At 46.2% G+C, this 21,891-nt stretch overlaps 1 pseudogene; it reads right to left on the bottom strand.

Annotated features, from left to right (window-relative positions):
- Positions 1–12,218: 12,218 nt before the first annotated feature.
- Positions 12,219–20,765, bottom strand: LOC112117005 (annotated as a pseudogene).
- Positions 20,766–21,891: the final 1,126 nt, after the last annotated feature.

Genomic DNA, 21,891 nt, shown 5'->3' with positions numbered 1-21,891 from the left:
ATTTCCGCTCCATCCCCATACACGTTAACAGATTTTTCCAGTAGCTGTACTGGCCGTGATTGCCAGGGCAAATTAATCATTAATCATTAAACACGCTTGCTTTTAAACCATGTGTAATATTTACAAAGGTACACTCACCAGAGGTCCCCTGTGTGCCCTCAGGGTCTTCTTTGAGTTCGGGGGTTACTGGTTCCAGGTCCAGGCTGACAAACATATCCTGGCTGTTGGGGAAACCGGTTTCTCCACTTCCTTGCGGCTGTGAGCTATCTACATTTTCTCCATCCTCCTCTTCCGAACCCTCTTCCCTGTGTGTTTCTCCAGTGAGGGAGTGATAGCACACGGTTGGGGTAGTGGTGGCTGCACCCCCTAGAATGGCATGCAGCTCCGCGTAGAAGCGGCATGTTTGCGGCTCAGCCCCGGACCTTCCGTTTGCTTCTCTGGCTTTGTGGTAGGCTTGCCTTAGCTCCTTAATTTTCACGCGGCACTGCTGTGCGTCCCTGTTATGGCCTCTGTCCTTCATGGCCTTGCAGACCTTTTCTAATATTTTGCCATTTCGTTTACTGCTTCGGAGTTCAGCCAGCACTGATTCATCTCTCCATATGGCGAGCAGATCCCGTACCTCCCGTTCTGTCCATGCTGGAGCTCTTTTGCGATCCTGGGACTCCATCACGGTTACCTGTGCTGATGAGCTCTGCGTGGTCACCTGTGCTCTCCACGCTGAGCAAACAGGAAATGAAATTCAAACGTTCGCGGGGCTTTTCCTGTCTACCTGGCCAGTGCATCTGAGTTGAGAGTGCTGTCCAGAGCGGTCACAATAAAGCGCTGTGGGATAGCTCCCGGAGGCCAATAACGTCGAATTCCGTCCACACTACCCCAATTCCGACCCCCTAAGGCCGATTTTATCGCTAATCCCCTCGTCGGAGGTGGAGTAAAGAAACCGGTTTAAAGGGCCCTTTAAGTCGAAAGAAAGGGCTTCGTCGTGTGAACGTGTCCAGGCTTAATTCGATTTAACGCGGCTAAAGTCGACCTAAACTCGTAGTGTAGACCAGGCCTAAGAGACCAGAGGAGCTATGAAACAGGAGCTGCTAACAGGGGAGTTTTGTGAGGGAGTTTATAAGAGGAAGTTTGAGGGGAGCTAGTTACACTTAACATTCTTTAAACTGCTTTACATTTAAAACCAAAACCACCTCCTGCTAAAAAAAAAAACCAAAACAAAAAACAAAAAAATCAACAAAGGAACGAGCTCCAGGAGTAAAAAGAGAATGCAGGCAGAAGTCCAACAACAGAGTGGGGACTATCTAGTTTATTTCACCCAATGCAGCATGTATGATTACCTGTCGTATGGGTAGGTGGCGAATGTGTGCATTTGGTGCAAAGAGCTCCTGGCCCTCAGAGACCATATATGGGCTTTGGAGACCAGAATGGCTGAACTGGAGGAGCTAAGGGAGACAGAGAGGTACATAGATGAGATTTTCCGGGACACAATAGAACAGTCCCATCCCCAGTCTGAGGCCTGGTCCACACTACCCCCCCACTTCGGACTAAGGTACGCAAATTCAGCTACGTTAATAACGTAGCTGAATTCGAAGTACCTTAGTCCGAACTTACCGCGGGTCCAGACGCTGCAGGCAGGCTCCCCCGTCGATGCCGCGTACTCCTCTCGCTGAGCTGGAGTACCGGCGTCGACGGCGAGCACTTCCGGGATCGATCCCAGAACATCGATTGCCTGCCGTCGGACCCGGAGGTAAGTGTAGACGTACCCTGACAGCCTCTGTGCTGTTGATGAGGATGGAAGTCTCAGGGAAGCAGAAAGAAACGATCCCATAGTTGGGACCCTCCTTCCAGATGAGGGTTGCGGTATCCTCTCACACTGAGGATACTTCTCTGGGGGAGTGAACTACAGTTATTAGGAAGAGACAGGTAATAGTTATGGGGGATTCAATCATTAGAAACATAGATAGCTGGGTTTGCAATGACCGGGAGAACCACATGGTGACTTGCCTGCCTGGTGTGAAGGTTGCAGATCTTTCGAGACATCTTGATGGACTTATGTGTAGTGCTGGGGAGGAGCTGGTGGTCATGATACATGTAGATACCAATGACATAGGGAAGGATAGGAGAGAGGTCCTGGAGGCCAAGTTTAGGCTGCTAGGTAAGAGATTGAAGTCCATGACCTCCAAGGTAGTATTCTCTGAAATGCTTCCAGTTCCACGCGCAGGGCCAGTTAGTCAGGTAGAACTGCAGGGACTCAAAGCATGGATGAGACAATGGTATAGGGAAGAGGGTTTTTTTTATTAGGAACTGGGGAAACTTTGGGAAAAGGAGGAGCCTATACAGGAAGGATGGGCTCCACCTAAACCAAAATGGAACCAGATTGCTGGCACTTAAAACTAAAAAGGTTGTAGAGCAGTTTTTAAACTAAGGGCTGAGAGAAAGCCGACAGGTATGGAGGAGCACGCGGTTCGGACAGACATCACTTAGGGGAGGATCTGTTAATGGAGATTCTCCATGTCCTAGTAAGAAGGAGCGGATGTAAGATGATAAAATACGGGTAGGATCTGATGAGAAACAGGCAAATGAAAAAGAGTCCCATTCAATTACATTATGTAATGGCAGACAGCTAAAAAGTGACAAGTTTTTAAAGTGTTTATATACAAATACTAGAAGTCTGAATAATAAGATGGGTGAACTGGAGTGCCTCATATTGAGTGAGGATATTGATATAATAGGCATCACAGAAACTTGGTGGAATGAGGATAATCAATGGGACACAGTAATATGAGGGTACAAAATAAATCAGAAGGACAGAACAGGTCATGCTGGTCGGGGAGTTGCATTATATGTGAAAGAAAGCATAGATCAAATGAAGTAAAAATCTTAAATGAACCAAACTGTACCATGGAAACTCTATGGATAGTAATTCAGTGTTCTAATAAGAAGAATATAGAAGTAGGGATATATTACCGACCACCTGACCAGGATGGTAATAGTGACTGTGAAATGCTCAGGGAGATTAGAAAGGCTATAAAAATAAAAAAACTCAATAATTGGGGATTTCAACTATCTCCACATTGATTGGGTACATGTCACCTCAGGACGGGATGCAGAGATAAAGTTTCTTGACACCTTAAATGACTGCTTCTTGGAGCAGCTAGTCCTGGAATCCACAAGACAAGAGGTAATTCTTGATTTAGTCCTAAGTGGAGCACAGGATCTGATCCAAGAGGTGAATATAGCTGGACTGCTTGGTAATAGGGACCATAATATACTGTATATCAGGGGTCGGCAATGTTCGGCACGTGGCTCGCCAGGGTAAGCACCCTAGCGGGCCGGGCCAGTTTATTTACCTGCTGACGCGGCAGGTTCGGCCGATCGCGGCCCCCACTCACCGGGGTTCGCCATCCCAGGCCAATGGGGGCGGCGGGAAGCGGTGCAGGCCGAGGGATGTGCTGGCCGCGGCTTCCCGCCGCCCCCATTGGCCCGGGACGGCGAACCGCGACGAGTGGGGGCCGCGATCGGCCGAACCTGCCGCGTCAGCAGCTAAATAAACTGGCCCGGCCCTCTAGGGTGCTTACCCTGGCGAGCCGCGTGCCGAACGTTGTCAACCCCTGCTGTATATACTCGTTCATAAGCCAATTTTTTTTAGTAAAAAAGGGAAGCATCAGAAAAGGGGGTCGGCTTATGAACGGGTATAGAGAGGGAGAGGTGGGACACAGCCCCTCCCCCCAACAGAGGGAGCAAGGAGAGGCAGCACAGCCAGCAGAGCCAGAAGGGAAGAGGCGGGGCCAGAGTCTCTCCGTTTCTGGCCACACTGCTCTCCACAGCCTCCGAAGCAGCTGCAGCTCCAGGGCTGGCAGGCTGCGGCCGCGCCGCCTGGCCCCACCCTCCAGAGCAGGCTGCGGCTGCGCCACCCAGCCCACTGGAGCATGCTGCAGCCGTGCCACCTGGTCTGGCCCACTGGAGCAGGCTGTGGCCACACTGCCCAGCCTGCCAGAGCAGCTCTGGCCAGGCCAGAGACATCCTTCCCTGGCCCGCCCCAGCTAAGGTGGGAAGGGATGGGATGGGAAGAGTGTGGGAGTCCCAGGCTAGGGGTGGAGTCATGTGGAGGATGGTCACAGGGGTTACTCCCCTGACCCACAGCTTCTACCCCTCCCCCCAAATTTCCCCACCAGTTGCTGTCCCGGCCCATCAGGGTAAGCCACTGGTGGGCCGGGACACTTTGTTTACTTAGGTTTACCTCTGTGCCACTGATGGCCCGGGAGCCAAAGTTTGCTGACCTCTGAATTATAGGGTCAGCTTATGAATGGGTCATAAACATTTTCCATTTTTACTTATCCATCTTGGGGGGGGAGGTCAGCTTATAAACAAACTGGCTTATGATCGAGTATATACGGTAATTAAATTTAACATCCCTGTGGTGGGGGAAAACACCACAGCAGCCCAACACTATAGCATTGAATTTAAGAAAGTGGGACTATACAAAAATGAGGAAGTTAGTTAAATAGAAAATAAAAGGTACAGCGCCAAAACTGAAATCCCTGCAAGCTGCATGGAAACTTTTTAAAGATACCATAATAGAGGCTCAACTTAAATGTATACCCCAAATTAAAAAACATAGTAAGAGAACCAAAAAAGTGCCTCCGTCCAGGGGTAGCAAATTGTGATTAATGGGGTGTGCCTGTCACAATGTGCTACTTGTGCTCTTTCCCCATCTTCTGGTCCAGGGGTAGCAAATTATGCTAAATAAGGACACCCCTGTCACAATTTGAAACTATTGTGAAAAACTCTATTTTAAATTTGCATGCAAAGAAAGATATCTGTTAACTGCCATTGAATAATTATTGTCTAACCACCCCTTATTTGCAGACCCTCCTGATTTCCTGAAGCTGTGAACATTTTAATAGATAAAAACTGAAAAAAATGCTTAAAACCCACAATTCTGCACAACTGAATATTTGAATGACTAAAACTAGAGAACATGCTGAAAAATAAATATTGATGTTATCCATCAAAATTATTAAAAAAAACAAAACACTGAATTCTGCCAAGCCTATCTAGGAGGATTAGGGAAGAGTGTAAAGGCCCATGGGAAGAAGGGGAAGTGTATAGGGCCATTGGAGGAAGTGGGGCTTTGAAGATATTGGGAGGCATGGGGGGGAGGGGTTAAGTTGTGCATTTTATTGTGTAAGAAATATTGCCTTGACTCTGTATTTCCCAATTTTCTGATATTTGTTTAGTTTTTATTCTAACACTCATGTTCCTATTGCCCCTTTGCCCCATGGCAGAAGATTTTTCAGCAGGTCATTTTCCCATTACAGGAGAATTTGGTGATACAGTCAGGGTATTTTTTATTGTAATATTTAATTGTGGGGCATGGGGGGGGTTGTCTCTGGACTGTCAAACCATAGACATTGCAGAGTGGTCGAGATAGAGCAGCTAGTTTGCCACTGTCTTCTATGATCCATTACTGACTTCATCCATTTAATACATTCATTCATGAAAAGTGGGACCTTTCCAGTGCCTTAAAGAAGTTCCTTGTAAGCTTGTAAAGAAGTTCCTTGTAAAGGGGTGGTGGCTCTATAGCTTTACAGCTCCCTTCCTGTCCTGCTAAAATCCACCATCAGTAGTTACATTGCTTCCCCCCATCTAATATTCATTGGATGTTATTCTAGAACTGTTTATGGATTCTGCTCCATCTCCAGCCTTTTACAAAAATCCTAAAAAGCAGAAGCTGTCAGGCAGCCCCTTTGCAGTGAGGATGGCTGATCATGGAGATGCTGCCCCATTGAGACTGTATGAAATTATGGATTGGCTAAAACAATTCTCAAATGAGCATACTAGCTTGAGAAAAATAGCTGAAGACGTAACTGACTGGAATCCAGACTAGGGATGGGTTGTTTCACCAGTTGCTCCACAACCTAGGGTGCCTCACAATGCTTTGCTGTTGTAGCTCCCAACTTGGGTCACTCACAACCAGCTTGCCAGCATGCAGGTCACACCCTGAGTGTCTGTATAGCCACAGCCCTGGTCCAGCAGCTCTGACCCCAGCAGGCTATCAGCAGCTCTGCCCCCACCAGCCTACATTACTGCCTGCAGAGTGTCCCCAACACACTGCCAGTCCCAAGTTCTCCCCAAAACATGCATTCTGCACAGACCAGCCCTCACCTGGGCAGTTCAGATAGTATAGGTCCATTGCCCAGTAAGGGGTCAATATAAACAGTTTGATACCTCAAATAGAGTTACCCAACTGTAAGCGTGTGGGACTCACCCCTGCAGCGCCTCCTGCCGGTTGTCTCTGGGAATTAGCTCATCCAGCCTCTGGAGCGCCCTCTGCAGGCCAGTGTCCCACTGCTGCTTGGCCCCCCGGTCCCTCCTGGACCCAGTGCCCCATTATCTGGGGTGCTGCCCCCTGGCCATACACCCCTCAGTCTCAGGGTCTCCCCTTCCTGGGGAACCCCCACCCACTATCCCCACCTCACTTCAGTCATAGGCTACTGCCAGACACCGGCTACTGCCAGTCACCAAGTAGCCCCCGCTCCCTGGGGCAGACTGCAGTATAAGCCACTCATCATAGGCAAGGTTGGATTTGGACCTGCTGCCTCTGCCTAGCCTTGGGCTATCCCCAGCAACCCCAGTACCTGTTTGGTTTTCTACTAGGCTGCAGCCTGGGGGGTTTCCAGGCCGGAGCTCCCCAGCTCCCTTGGCCTTCCTCCAGCCCTGCTTCACTCCAGGTACCTTCTCTAGCTCCCCAGCAGCCAGGCCCATCTCCCTCTACAGCTAGAGGAGACTTTGTCAGCTCCTGGCTTCCCTGGCCTTTATAGGGCCAGCTGGGTCTGTGTGGGGACATGGCCACAGCTGAGGCTGCCTCCCCAATAAGCCCAGCCTAAGGCTCCCAGCCCCAGCCCTCTCCAAGGGCTGGCTTTTAACCCTTTCAGGCTGGGAGCGGGTGACCACCCCGCTACACCAACATTTCAGTTTAAACACAACACTGGATTAGTTTGATTAAAAACTGAAACTTGTTTATTGAACAACAAAGAGGGAGATTTTAAGTGAGTACAAGTACAAGGCATTAAATCCAGAAATAGTTACAAGAGAAATAAAGAGAAAACACTTTCTGGTGCTAAAACTTACCAAACTAGACTTGGGTCATGATAAAATCCTTACCACATGTTCCCAGATAAAGGGCTGACCAACTCCTCAGGTCAGGTCCTTTCCCTAAAGACAAAGGGCTAGTTTGGGGAAAGAGAGATGATTTGGGGTGGCTTTGCCCCTCACTTTTATAGTCTAGTCACCTGCTGAAATGTATGTTCCTGAGGGTTACTCCTAGATAAAGTTCATTCCAGGTGTGAGGATGGATATCTGGAGTCTCATAATGAAGGAGATTCCATGGTGTTGTTTGCTACAATGCAGATCAATCTGTTGCTGCCTCCATCCCAGACACCTGACCAGTGATTGCTATTCAACTTTGGTGACACCTCACTAGAGGCATAGGCTTGTCCTTTGTCTTTGAAAAACAGGTCTCCCTCCTCCCCAGACTTGTGTGGTAACCACATTCCAGTCATAATTACAGTTGTTATTAATAACTTTACATATATTTCCCCATGATATAGAGTCATAGAATATCAGGGTTGGAAGGGATCTCAGGAGGTCATCTAGTCCAACCCCCTGCTCAAAGCAGGACCAATCCCCAGACAGATTTTTACCCCAGTTCCCTAAATAATTGACCAGTGAGTGATTACTTTTCAAATGAGACCTCACAAGGCATATTTTGTACACAAATTATTACAATGATGTGGACAGTGTGAATACAGGGGTGCATTCAGTCACAGGCCTACATTATGAAGCCTGGAAAGGCTCAGTTTCAAATCCACTGAATTACCAGTCTTCTAACAGTGTTTGATTTGTTTGCCTTAGGCCCTGAGAGTTTCCAATGGTAGAAACCAAGATCTTTCTGTAGTCCTTTTGGATGTCAAGGTATTGGAGCTTTAACCTCCCACTGATTAAGGGCTGAATAGATATTGCAGAGTGTGAATCTCAAGCCAGTGTAAATTAGAAGCAGCTGAACATTGGTTTCTTTTTCTTTAAAAGAGGTGGTCATTCAGAACTGCCCAGATATTTGGAATGGTAGTGTCTGTGCCAGCAGAGACACATTAGTGCAGGTAAAGGTCCACATTTCCAAGATAAATACAGTTTTATAACCTGGATATTGACACCACCACTATGGAGTGTGTGTTATGTAGTTTAGGCTGGGATTTTCTAAGGAGCCTAAGGAAGTTGGGTACCTAGATCCCAATGGATTTCAATGGGAACTGGGTACCTAACTCCCTTAAACTTCTGGAAAACTAGGACATATTGCACTAGCACTTAGGAGCACCAAGCATAGACCAGAACTCCGCTGTGCTCAATGCTGTACAAACACAGAACAAAAAGAGAGTCCCTGCCTCAAGAAATTTACAATCTAAATAACAAATTCTCCCCCTTGTTGGCAGTCTCAGCAGAGAATCCAAGGACTCAATGGGCCATGGAGACTGAGGGCACGTCTACACTACCCATTGGATCGGCGGGTAGTGATGGATCTATCGGGGATCAATTTATTGCGTCTAGTGTAGATGCGATAAAATCGATCCCTGATCGCTCTGCCGTCGACTCCGGAACTCCACCGGGGCGAGAGGCGGAAGCGGAGTCGACGGGGGAGCGGCAGCGGGCGACTCGCTGCCATCCTCACGGCCAGGTAAATCGACCTAAAATATGTCGACTGCATATCTTAGGTCGACCCCCCACCCCCCACTAGTGTAAACCTAGCCTGAGCTCCTCTCATCTTTACACAGAGGAGCATCCAGGTCAGAGCTGAGGCAAAATGGTCCAGGGCAGTGTATGTTGGGTAACCTGGCCCTGGCACTGCACAGGATGTGGGATAAACAGAGAGCTCAAGGCTCTCAGGCCCCTTGTCCATTCCAGCTGCAGGAGAGGGATCTCTGAACAGCCTGAGGAGTGTCTGGGGAGCAGCTGCCTGGGACCGGGAAAGGAACCTCAGCTGTGGTAGGAAAGCAGCAGTGACTGGATATGCTGTTGGAAAGGCAGCTATTTGCACAGGCTACTCTCCAATTGGATACAGTGAGGGAGCCATTTTACTACATAGTGAGTTGAAACATTGATGCAGCTTTGCATTGTGAACTGGTTACATTTAAAAGTCTAAAATCCAATTGTAAGAAAGAAGAGAGGAAAAAAGAAAAAGCTTTGACAGAAATGTTTATTCCATCCCTACAAGGGATGTTCAAAAATCCCCCAGTCCCTACAGCTAGGATAAGCCATGCAGATCAGGGCTGTGTGGGCTCACAGAGCAGAGACACTGGGGAATCTGTTCTGTACAGGAGGGGATTAAAGATCTTTTCAGTCCTCTGCCCATACACTGAAAGTTGTTCCTCTTTCCTCAATGAATGAGAAACCTAGTGCCTTAAGTGACCATTTCACTTTTTTCTATTTTTCTTTCACCAGGAAGCCCCTTGGCTGCTTCTTCACTTCCATTGAGCTTTTAGGCTGGATCCTGCAAGGGGATGAGCATGGGCAGACTTCTGGATATGTGGGGGTCCACTGACTTCAGCTGGGCGCTTCATGGGGCAGATGTGAAGTCCAAACCCAGCTTCAGAGGCTTTGTTTCTTGTTTGATTCCTGAGCCCCTTGCCAGAATACTTGTGTTTTTTTGGGCACACAGAGAAGGCATGTACTTCCAAACAGCATGGCTTTATTTCAGATTTATTTATCATTCAAGAGGATGAGCCAAGAAAGAACCATAATAAAGTCTCGCTAAGAGAAATGCACTGAATTTCCTAGGTAGCAATTTGCCCCAGATTAAACACAAAATGGCAGCTGTTCTCCAGCAGGAAGTAGGGTTCTAGACATTTCAATAAGGAGCACAGAGGAAACAAAAATGCTTCACAAACACCAGAGGTCTCAGAATGTTATATGGGCCATGTCTAATAACTCATGGAGCAACTCCCCTTCCATCCATTCATGACTGCCTGGATTCCCCTCCCTCCACCATTAGCATCTCTGTGGCAGTGGCAGCAGCCCCTCACATGGAGAAGAAATACTAAGAAAGCATTTGATATATACTTTAACATCTTTTAATGCAATTTAGCATCTGTATCCTGGTCATTCCTTCCCAACCCTCCTCCCCCAGGAGAGATGGGCATTGGCAGAGTCCCTGCAGCTTGAGGAACTAAGAAAGCATTCAGTATACATCTCAACTTATTTTTAATCCTATTTGGGAGTGGGCCCTAGGAGGTGGAGCCAGTCCCATGCGATCAGACAGTTCTCTGTAGAGCAATTTGAGCAATGCAACCCAGTAATGCCCTGGTTATCAGCATATTGACATGAAGGCATGTTCCCCAGTGATGTGTGGATCACAGACAAAGGAAGGTAGCAAAACCATTGAAGAAAATTCAAAAATTGGAATTGGAATAGTAAGGTGGGAAAAAACAACAAGCACACACATCAGCATATATGTAATTACTGTAAGAAAATGTAGTGCCCAATCTCCACAAATTCTGAGAGCACTTTAAGGCAGAAACATAGGTGCCTCAGGGACTTCAGTGGCAGAAATGTAGGGATGTTAGGCACCTCCAGAGTTAGGATGCAGTTTAGCAAGTTTTCTGAGGATCTCAGTGGCTCCTGAGTTTTGGATTTAGGCATCTAAAGTGGGAGTTAGGGGCTCAAGTCCTTGTGTGGATCTGGGCCCAAGGAATCAATTTCCATGAAATGAACCAAAATATACAATTGGAAATCTTATTGATGGTGAAACTGCCAATCTCACTCTCACCATCATTTGTTATTTCCTTTTCTTTCTATGCATCTCCCACCTGATTGTTTTCTCTAGAAATAATGCAATATCCCTGTTTATTTCTCTGCCTTATCAAAACTCATTAATTTACGGTTCTCCTCTGAGTCTCCATTTTTCACTCTTGCTGCATCCTCAGCTCTCTAATAGTTTTGTTTATCTCTCTTTTATTATTTATTATTATTCTTTCACCCATGATTTTTCTTTTGCCTCTTGGCCAGCCTGCCCTGTCATGTTCTCTCCCCACCCCACAGCCAGCTCCAATCCCCAGCCCTGTGCCTGCCCACCATATCAGCTTCCCCAGTGGCCTCAAACTTACTCTCCTCAGTCTCCACATTGCCCTCCCTGAGTCTTTCTCTCCATGTCTCTGATCCTGCAGTCACTTAAGTCCTCCAGTTGCATGGAGTATGGAGGCAAACAGAATAGACAATACCCTGCTTGTGTGTCCTCTTGACATTCTGCTATCTCTGGTTTTGACAGTGCAGGAGCCCATTGAGATATCTGAGACATCTTACAGATATCTTACACTTGTGTCACAGAAACTCTGTGCAGGACTAGACTGAGCACTAAGGCTCTCTTTGTCCCTATCTTTCTATGGTTTTACACAAGAACTTGCTGACCTGGTTTAGGCACCTCACTGCAGGAGAGGGATCATGACAGAATCCTGAGCGGAAAGAGGTACCTCTCTCTGGCTTTCTGTCAGCATGTAAGGCCTAGGTAAATGGGAGTTAGGCACCTAAACACCTTTGAGGAACTGGGTCCACCTCTTTCCTCTGCATTTCACTCCTGGCTAGCTTAGGCAGCTCCCCACCCCACATAGTGGGGTCTGGGAAATCTTTCTAAGGTGCCTAACTCTCTCCATATGTAAAAAGCAACAGAGGGACCCTTTGTTGCTTTTTACAGATTCAGACTAACACGGCTACCCCTCTGATACTTCTCTCCATATGATGCATGAGATTCCTGGGTGCCTTACTCAGGGCTGAGAATTCCACAAGGCAGGGGTGCCTGGGAGTCAGGCACTGTGAAGCTGAGTTACGTTTGTGACTCTGGCCCTGAGACTCATTTCACAGTTATAGTGAGGCTGCACAGTGTCAGGGGAACACATCAGAGATATTGATCCCAATAGAAGATTCACCTTTTCTGGGACATTTCCCTACCCCCAAGCAGCTGTGATGCTTCTCCTTCACTCTCTGATGCAGGAGGGACCCTGGTCCCCCAGAGTGAGAGAGACAGAGGCAGGCTGGTTTGACATGAGCTGAGGCTTTGATTTTTCTATGTTCCTGCAGGAATGTGAGAGTCCTCCAGGGTCACTGGGAGACCAGGATTCCAGAGGTGAGCGAAACCTGTTCAACAGGGCCCCAGGAATGTTTTATTCCTTGTCTCAAGGACACAGTCTGAGCCAGGTTCCCTTCCCCCCAACACAGAAGAAAGGGCAGATTCTTTCCCCAAGGAACAGGCTGGTGGGAAAGTGAAGAGGGAGTCTCATCCTCAACATTGACAAATGCCACTTGCCCCCCTTCATAGTCCAGAGAAACCCGGATCCTACTGAAAATACTACTCAGAGACAAGAGAATCTCAGGGCAGGTGAGGGCTGTGTACTGACCCCTTTGCTTCCATACAGCCCAGACCCCCTCCTCAGGGTTAAGCGTAGGGTGACCAGACAGCAAGTGTGAAAAATCGGGACAGGGGGTGGGGGTAATAGGAGCCCATATAAAAAAAAGCCCCAAATATCGGGACTGTCCCTATAAAATCAGGACATCTGGTCACCCTAGTTAAGCGTGATCACTCCCTTCCTCCTCACAGACTCTCTGGCAACACCCACAACCCAATATCCTTCACCCATTTCAGCCCTGAGTTTGGCAAACATGCGTCCCACAACCTGCAGCTCCACCTTCCAGTAATGTTTCCCTGAGGTGAATCCCTCACAGCCCAGCACACAGTGAGAAGAGTCAAATCTCTTGGGACTGCTGGGCAGTTTCTGCCTTCTGTCTCCCCAAGTCACGCTTTTCTGGTCCTCAGACAAGACAAGGCAGGGATGAGCCGTGTCTGGATCCAGAGTCACATTTGCTAGGGAGAGAGTGAATCAGAGCATTAGAAGCAAAACTCAGCTCTGGAGGAGGGTTTCATCATTCTTCAAGCTCTCAGGATGACATTTTAAAAGGTAGTCAGGTGCCTTTCCATGGGAGTTAGGTGTCAAATACCTTTAAAATCTGGCCCTTACAACTACAGGGGCAGAATTAAGTGTGTTTGGGACCTGTTCAGTGAGTAGTTAAGATTGGTTTGGATTTTCCATCATTGGAATCTCTACATCAAGACTGCATATCTTTATAAATAATATGTTGTAGCTCATACAGAAATTATGGGCTTGATGCAGGAATTGCTTGGTGAAATTGTCGAGCCTGTGTTATACTGGTGGTCAGATGATCATAAGGGTCTCTTTTGGCCTTCAAATCTATGGATCTATTAAAATATTTCTGTTTACTGGTGTCTAAGTGTGTGATACAGATCTCTCTCTCTCTCAAACACACACACAATATGCTTAGTTTGCAACATGTTACTGTACTTTTCAGTGGAGTTTGTAAAAGTTTGTCTTTTTTTGATTGGCATTTAGTTACTTTAAATCAATGAAGGATTTCTCTCTCTCTTATTTTAAAGAAAATAGCCACATGAAAACTTACCCTTCTCATCTGGTCTCAGAGATTGAAATAATATTTTCCTCACTTTTGATGACAAAGTCTCTAAGAAGATAAAAGGGTAAAACTTACTGTCATAGGGATGTTATAGTTTATAGTGCTATCCCTCTCAATTCTAATTTGGTTTCTAACTGAACTAAGAACTAAATCTGCATAAGCCAGTCTTAAACCACCTTTGCAATATCTAGAAAGGGATCTGCATCAGTTCAACTAAAAACACACTTGTAGTTTAACTGCTGCAAGTTTTGTGTAGTGACTGTCTGAGCCTCACAACCACTTATTAACTATTGTCATTTCTGTTGTTGAGCTGTGGAAATTGGAGTACAGGTCAAAATATTTCCATCAAAACTGTTTATTGACAGAAAAATGGGTTTCAAATTAAACAAAGTATTTTTTTCTCAAAGTTCCCATTTTCCATTGAAAATATTAGCTTTTTGTTCAAAAGCTGAACACCCACAACCAGAAAATGTGTGTTTGGAAATTTGAGGGGTCTTATAGGAGTTGTAGCTTGATGTTGTATTTCATACCCTTCATGCTCCCATTGTCCCCTATGGTCCAGATAACCCGGCTGGACTACATCTACCATGATGCATCATGGCTGTAGAATTCCTATTATGCACCTCAGCAGCTCCACAAAAGACGGGACAGTTGTTTCATGGGAAATGTTGTCTGATCAGGGAGCTCAGCCCAAAGAAAAAATGGGGGCATGAGGTGCATGAACTACAGCTCCCAGGAGGCACTGCCACAGCTCAGGAGAATGCAGTTTAATGTGGAACTGAGCCCAAAATTAAATATTTTGATTCTAAAAGGTTGAAAGATTTCCTTTCAGTCAAAAATTTCCAAATGGCAAATTTTCAATTTACTGAAGCCAAGTATAAACTAAAAACCTGACCAGTTCAAGGCCAGATAAATACAAGCATTTACTAGGAGAGTGGTTTTGAAGGCCTGTCCTTTGGAGCTCTTGCACATCTGCTGCTCCTGCTGACTGAAGCTCAGCCCTACAGATAGGAGGTGCCACATGCATAACTTGAGGCACACAACATTAGGCCACTTTTGAAAGGATCCCTGCCTATCCCAATGGAAGGCCATGGGAGGGGAGGCCATGTTGAAAGCATGAGCTATCAGCGGGAGATAACTGAGGGGAGTATTCTCTTCCCTTCCTCATGTCTCCAGGATGGAAAAATCACAAGGGTGAGTATTTGATAGAAAAAAAATCTCATGTTTCCCCATAGACATGACCTGTGAGTGATCAGGTTACACTTACTAGAGATTACTTTTTTATATAAGAGCACAGATTTCCATCAGTCATTTGATGGGCTAAACTAAGGGTTTTGGAGCTGGTGATCTACAGGAATGTTCACAATTAAGAGATGCTCATGAACTTTTGAAATTAGTCTTCAGTAAACAACATGTAAGCCCTGGGCTCTAGATCTCAGCTAGGGGAGTCCAGTGAGCTATTTCTATTCTGGTCTCTAGTTTTTGCTACACAATGGCAAAAGAGAAAAACTCTGCAGATCTCTTAAACTTGGACGAACACCTTTGTTTTCAGGTGTCATATATCAGGAATCCCTTGTCCAATTAATATCAGTTGTGTGCGTGCATGTGCAGGAGGGAATCTAACTAAGCCTCAGCGATACCCTACTAATAATGAGGCCAATGTGCCTTTAAGGACTCATCAAGGAAGCTCAATAGCAACCATAAATACAGGGTGATAACACTCACTGCAGATCAGCATATAAAAGCTAATTATGAACAAATAGGTCACATCCTCGTGCCTTCCAGTGCCAGAGGGGCACATCTAGATTTCACCTTCTAGATACCTTTAAATTTCTTTAGAGTTTCCTTTAGAGCATTATTTTGTTGAAAAAGACTATTGAGTCTCTTTCCCAGCTCAGAAGTCATCTCCTCCAGCTTCTGGAACTTCCTCTTCTCGCACCTTGGGAAGAGTTAAACATTTTCTGTAGTGACGAATGTATGGATATTTCATGCTGGTGAAAGTTGCTGTGTTAAGGGTCCCAGAGTTTCAGTTTCTCTGTGTCTCAACCTCAGAGAAGGCACAGCACAGGCAATGGTCATTCAAGCTTCCCCACAGTGGTCCATTAATATGATTCAACCCTGACATGGGGACACCAGTTGTAGGAATAGGAAGTCTCAATGGTCAGATCACGCCTTGGCCTCCAAGCTCTGATGACCAATGCATTCCAAAAATGTCTTGTGATTTCTGGGTTGTGCCCAATAAGAACTGAACAAAGATCCCTCTTCTGTCTACTCTCCACTTCACTAAAATCTCCAGAAAATGTCAAAGATCATTACTGGCTGAGGCAGGATCGTAACCTGTGATCTAGAGGTGAAAGGCCTATATTCCATCCCCAGCATCCTGAGGCAGCTAGGCCCTTAGGGATGTAAATTACTAATTTATATTTTCCTTCTGACAGGATGCAACTTGTGTGAAAGGACAGCTGCCCAGCATGAATCATAGAATATCAGGGTTGGAAGGGACCTCAGGAGGTCATCTAGTCCATCCCCCGGACCACTCCCCAGACAGATTTTTGCACCAGATCCCTAAATGGCCCCCTCAAGGATTGAACTCACAATCCTGGGTATAGCAGGCCAATGTGCAAACCACTGACCTATCCCTCCTCCTGAAGTACCACATGGGGAGATCTGTACCTGAAGTGTGACCCTATCCCACTGCTATACTGTTGGTTTGGGGAGATGCGGCTTTAACATGGTTAAGTGAAGTGTGATTGGGAATGAGAAGGAGCCACGTACCTGCTCAAGGTGTTTCTGATATCCTAAAGGGGAAAGAGAGAAAAGGGAGCTCAGTCCCACACATCGGGAACACCTCCTAATCTCATGGGAACTCACTCTGCCTTCTTCTTCTTTTTTTTTTTGAGTTCCATTTGGCTACTTCACAAATTCAGACACATTTATATCAGGGATCCTAGTGCAGGAGCCCTCCCTTCCCAGCACAGGTATCTGGGGTATCTTTCACACAGTCTCGCCTGCAGGAATTCACTCGCTGGCTGTTGATGCTTCCCCTCCAGCTCACTGATCAGCATATCCAGGTAGGGGAGCTCCTCAGAGAGTTGGGTAATATTGTCATTCTGACTTTTGGCAATCTCTGTGTCCAGCTCTGCCAGCCGGGCCAACAGGAGTCGCTCTTGTTCCTCCAGACACTGGTGCAGTTGCTCAAATTCACACACAATACTTCCCTTCATAGTGTTGGTTAGTTTCTGTAATAAAGAAATACAAACAGGGAAAGAGCAGGCCAGGGACATGGGGAGAGTCAGCGGGAGGTGTCATAAATCCCTGGGTGTGAAGAGGGAGGAATTTTTACAACCCCTGCAGCCCCTGTGGTCACTAGGGGGACATTTTCCCTTTAGCTCCCATTTCACCCCAGTCTCTCTTCAAGGGAGGTTTTGATATCGGATGTGACTAGGTTTCCTTGTTACCAATGGCTTGTGGCAACCCAGACCCAGAGAGCAACAGAGTCAATCAAACACACAGAGCCAAATACACACTTTAGAGAAACAAACACCTTGTATACACTCACACACAGACACAAAGGGTGAAAGAAACTAATAGCCAGAGGCCTAAGTGTACTAGCAATACTGCCAACACAAAGTGTGTAAAAGCCATGAGCCAGACCCCTCAAAATTCATGGGATTGTCTTAAATATCACGAGGTTTTTCAGGGCAGGGGAGTTCCCTTCAGGTTTTTTATCTTTTTTTGTTCACATTTCCAAGCTTGTCTCCATAACCACAAGATGCAGAGGTTTACTTCTAAAAACAAAAAACAAATCAATAAAATAACAAAACAACAACAACCCTCTCCCCCCCCCCCCCCCAGCTTCTCACAAACTCACAGGATTCCCAGAGCTGAACCTTCAAGAAAAACAACAAATAAATCACAAAAGTTGGCAACACTACAAAATCTGATTAACAAAGGAGAGAGAGTGAACTCTCAGGGGGTAGGGGCAACACACAAATTAGACACTAACCCCTTCTTACATCCCAATTGCTGGTGAAGAGGAAAGAGCTGGGATTCTAACTGAGTTCCGTTGTCTTTTGTATCAACTGCCAGCTACGAGGTGTCAGATTAATTTGATGAACCTCCCCTGGTTGCTGAAAGAAACACACACACACACACACTCTCTCTCTCTCTCCATTCCATCCAATCCCAGAGACTTCTGGTTGTATGAAGGTTGTTGTGTGTACTGGTGGTGGAGGAATCAGTTCTCAGCTCCCCTATCCAGCCCTAAGGTTTATTAGCTGCTGTAAGGCAGGCAACTCTGAGCTACTCTCTCCAGCCTCCATTTTCATGTCATCCTCCCTACCAAATAGCTCCAGTGCTGCCCTTGGTGCTGCTAACAGCTTTGCCAACAAGAGGCAGACTGAAGTAGGTGTGAGTTTTGTCAAGGTGGCTGTTTCCCACAGGGTGCGGAATGGTAGAAGTTATACTTTGTTGTAGTGGAGTAAAGTTCTGAGCAGCAGCTGAGGCACAAGAGATGGCTATCTGCAGACTCAGGCACAGCATCGTGTCAGCTACACTTGGTTCTAAGGGATAGAAACTAGAGCTGGGGGGGAAATGAACATTTCTTTCCCCATTAAAAATACCATTTTGTTAAGACCAAAATGTTTCATGGAAATGTACAGATTTGACAAAAAATTGAAGGGAGGGTTTCTCAGTTCCAGAGCTGAAGGGAAGAGGGAGAGAAAAAGACCCCAAGCCCACCCCAGAATAGCCAATACCCCAGTGGTTAGGGCATTTATCTGGGTCAAGTTCTTGCCCTGGCTGATTCAAAGCAGGGCCTTGAACTGGCATCATCCACGTAGGAGCCCTAACCCTGGGCTATTGACTATTCTGGGGTCTCTCACTCTGTTACTTCATGAAAACTTTTGAAAGGCTCATTTTCATTCCAAAGGAAAATGGAGACCAATTCTGAAACTCCATACTTTTCCCCCCACAAAATTTTATTCTTGTTTTTTGGCCAGCTCTGCCCCCCCAGGCCCGAATCCTGCAAATGGACACATATGGACAGGCACACAGAGCCTCATTGCCTTCCTTAGAGCTGTGGGTGGTGCAAGGGTCCACCCATACTGAGTTCATTGCAGGATCAGAGCTTTACAGAGTAGCACATGGCTGCTACTGCAAAAATTTATTCTAGTCTGTACAAGTCACTGTAGCATCTGAGTGCCTTGCAATCAGAGGCACCGACTTTCTAATGTGCCAGGGGGTGCTCAACCCCTGCTCCGCTCCAGGCTCCGTCCCCACTCCACCCTTTCCCCCAAGGCCCCACACCCGCCCTGCCTCTTCCCATCCCATTCTGCCCTCTCCCCCAAGTGCCCTGCCCTCGCTCCTCCCCCCCACAGCACCTCCTGCATGCCACGGAACAGCTGATCATGGTGGGCAGGAGGCACTGGGGGGAGGGAGGAGCTGATCTGTGGCACTGCTGTGGGTGCTGAGCACCCACTATTTTTTTCCCGTGGGTGCTCCAGCCCCGGAGCACCCATGGAGTCAGCACCTATACTTGCAATCATGCATTAAGTGATGAGATTAATATTGGTGATGTATGGTTCATTCTTTCTCCCATCGTCCCTATCTTTTTTTCCATGAGCTGAGCTCATCCAAGTGCTGGTGGCAAAGGAAGAGTGCTCCTATGTGCTGAAGGATAAGTAGAGCTGTGTGCCAGCTGCATATTGCTGGCATTTAAGTCCATGTTGTCTTACCAGATATACATAAATACCCACACCCATCAAAGCCACAAAGTAAACGAGATACAAATACCCTGGTTCTTCAAGGTATAATAACAATGGGCACCTACCAGATATTTCTGGCTCCTTTTCTGTCCAATCAGTTTAAATTCAAGATGTTTTCCTCTTTCTTTCTTGAGAGTCACCAAACAGGCCTCCATTTTTTCCTGAGGACAGAGAAATGTTTTAATAACGGTGTGGCTTATAATTTTTCCAGGGAGAAGGAGGGCTGTTTTTCTCAAACAATTAAAAGCACTGCACGGATTGGGTCTGATTTACACTTTATTTAAGAAATGTAACATTCAAACTTACATTCATTGGCAGGATAAACTGATGCTTTGTTCATTAATAGCATACTCACTAAACTAGAGAGAACCAGTTTCCTCTTCACTAATGTATCTAGATTATTTTTCCAGTCAGCAGCATTAATAGTGACAATACTGGTCAACTGAAGGCATTGGTGTGAGGTGCTCTCCAATATCTGAATTTTGTTGACAAGCTTTAGTTCTCTGGTAAGTATATTTTTTAGCTTCTTTCATTCAAGTAGTATTTTACAGAGTTGGACTATATTGTTACAATAATAACAGAGGGAGACATAAATTAAGTGTTATCAGCAGATTACAGTTATATTAAACTCTCTTTAAAATCCAAAAGCTGTTAAGTAGAGCTGGTGAAATTTTTTCCAAAAGTGGCTGTTTTGTTGGCAGGGACATTTCACTGAGAAATAGCCATTTTCAACATTGGTGGGAGGGAACTTTCATTGAAAAAAAACAAGAGCCAGCCAACCAACCAACTAAACAAACAAACAAAAGCAAAAATCAACCAACCATATAAAAAAGTTTCAGTCTTTGTTTGTTTGTTGTTGTGCTGAAAACTGAATCCTTTTGTGGTTTTCAGGTTTTGAAAGAAAACATGAAAAAATTCGTCCAAAAAAAATTGAATGAAAATGAAACTGAGTTTGTTTTCACTGAAATTTTTCAGAGGGAAAATAATAATATAAAGTAAAATAAAATCCACAATGAGTTCTACTGTAAACTAGGACCCTGGCCAATGGTTTTTTACTTTGTACTCCTGGGCAGCCTCCTCTATGGGAACTACAGTGTGAGCTCGGTGAGCCTGGGACCTGTCGCACACCACGCAGATGGGGGTCTGATCCTCCTCACAGAACAGTTTCAGAGCCTCCTGGTGTCTCTCACACACTCTGTCCCCTCCTGCTCCTTTTGCTGCCTGTAATCTCAGTCTTTTGATTATTTCTACTACATTCACCAGCTCCCTGTTGGGCCGGAAGCTTGTCTGCTGTGCAGTTTCTCTGCACTGAGGGCAGGAGAAGTTTGTATCCGATTCCCCCCAGCACTGGGAGATGCAGGCTCGGCAGAAATTGTGCCCACAATGTATAGACACTGGTTCTTTAAAGTACTCCAGACAGATGGTACAAGTAGCTTCATCTTGGAGGCTTTCGACAGGGTTCTCTGTGGCCATCGCTCTCCGTGCAGTGTGTTTCACTTTTTGGAGTTCAGAAATAGGCTCCCACGGTAGTAGCAATGGGCTATTTCCGTTCCTGCAGCTGACTCATGTTTGCTGAGCTGGAAAGAACCCAATGTTAAAGTGACAGCCCTTGGAGGTTTCCATGAGAAATGTAACCTGATCTGTTTAAGGAGTGATGCTGCAATCTAAAATGAACACTTGTCTGAAATGCAGTTTGTGCAGGCCTTAAATTCTCATAGAGTATTTCCCGGAGCCCCCCATACCCCTTGCCCCCGATATGCTTTAAAAACTCCAGGAGGTTAGAAAATATTTACTGGAGCTCTGCCCCAGACAGCTCTGACTGAATTTAAGCCCTGAGTTTGTGGTATAAATCTTAGCCAGTTATTTACAGAGAAACTCCAAGGGAATGCTGTTGTTTTACAGAGCATGGAAAGGCTCAGTTAAAAACAAAAACAAAACAAATCACCTGAATTTCCCAAACCTCTACCAGCTTCCCTCCCCCCAGCTAGTCTACCTTGCAGGTAAGATGAGAAAGACATGTTGGTGCAGGACGTTCTGATCAGAACAGAAACCAAACATCTTAAATGAACTCATGCCTTTCTTTTCTTGTGGAGCCAAGAGAGCCTGGAGCACCTGGCTCTTGGATGGTATATGTGGGCTGGCTCCACAAAGGGATTTAGACACTGCAATGCTCAGCACCAGAATCCCATAGACCCACTCCTGAATACCCAACAGCCCAGTGGGGCCCTCACCTAGGAGGTGGAAGATCCTGGTTCAAGTCTCTGCTCCAAATCAGGCAGAGCAAGGATTAAAAGTTGGGGCTCCCAAATCCCCTGTGAGTGCTCTAACCATTAGTAAGGAGTCAGGGAGAGTACAGTGCTAACCAGACAGCTCCCCAAAATTCTTGATCAGCTTGCACTTCACTGTTTTTTGTGAGCACACCAACTGGATCAGGCTCTGCAGTCATGATAGGTGTGGAGAAGACCTACTTTGTGAATGCTGCCAAGAGCTCACCTACATCAGGGCTTGGGTAGTTTTGCACACGCCCACCAACAAAGAGAATTAGACACCTAGAGGACTTTCCCAGTGGCCACTTAGGCACCTACAGTATCAGGTGGCA

Source organism: Terrapene carolina, unplaced genomic scaffold (genome assembly GCF_002925995.2).
Source record: "Terrapene carolina triunguis isolate 2854851 unplaced genomic scaffold, T_m_triunguis-2.0 Scaffold192, whole genome shotgun sequence".
NCBI classification, from domain to species: Eukaryota; Metazoa; Chordata; order Testudines; family Emydidae; genus Terrapene; species Terrapene triunguis.
The sequence above is the reverse complement of the archived record's forward strand: the minus strand, read 5'-3'. Positions and strand labels throughout refer to the sequence as shown.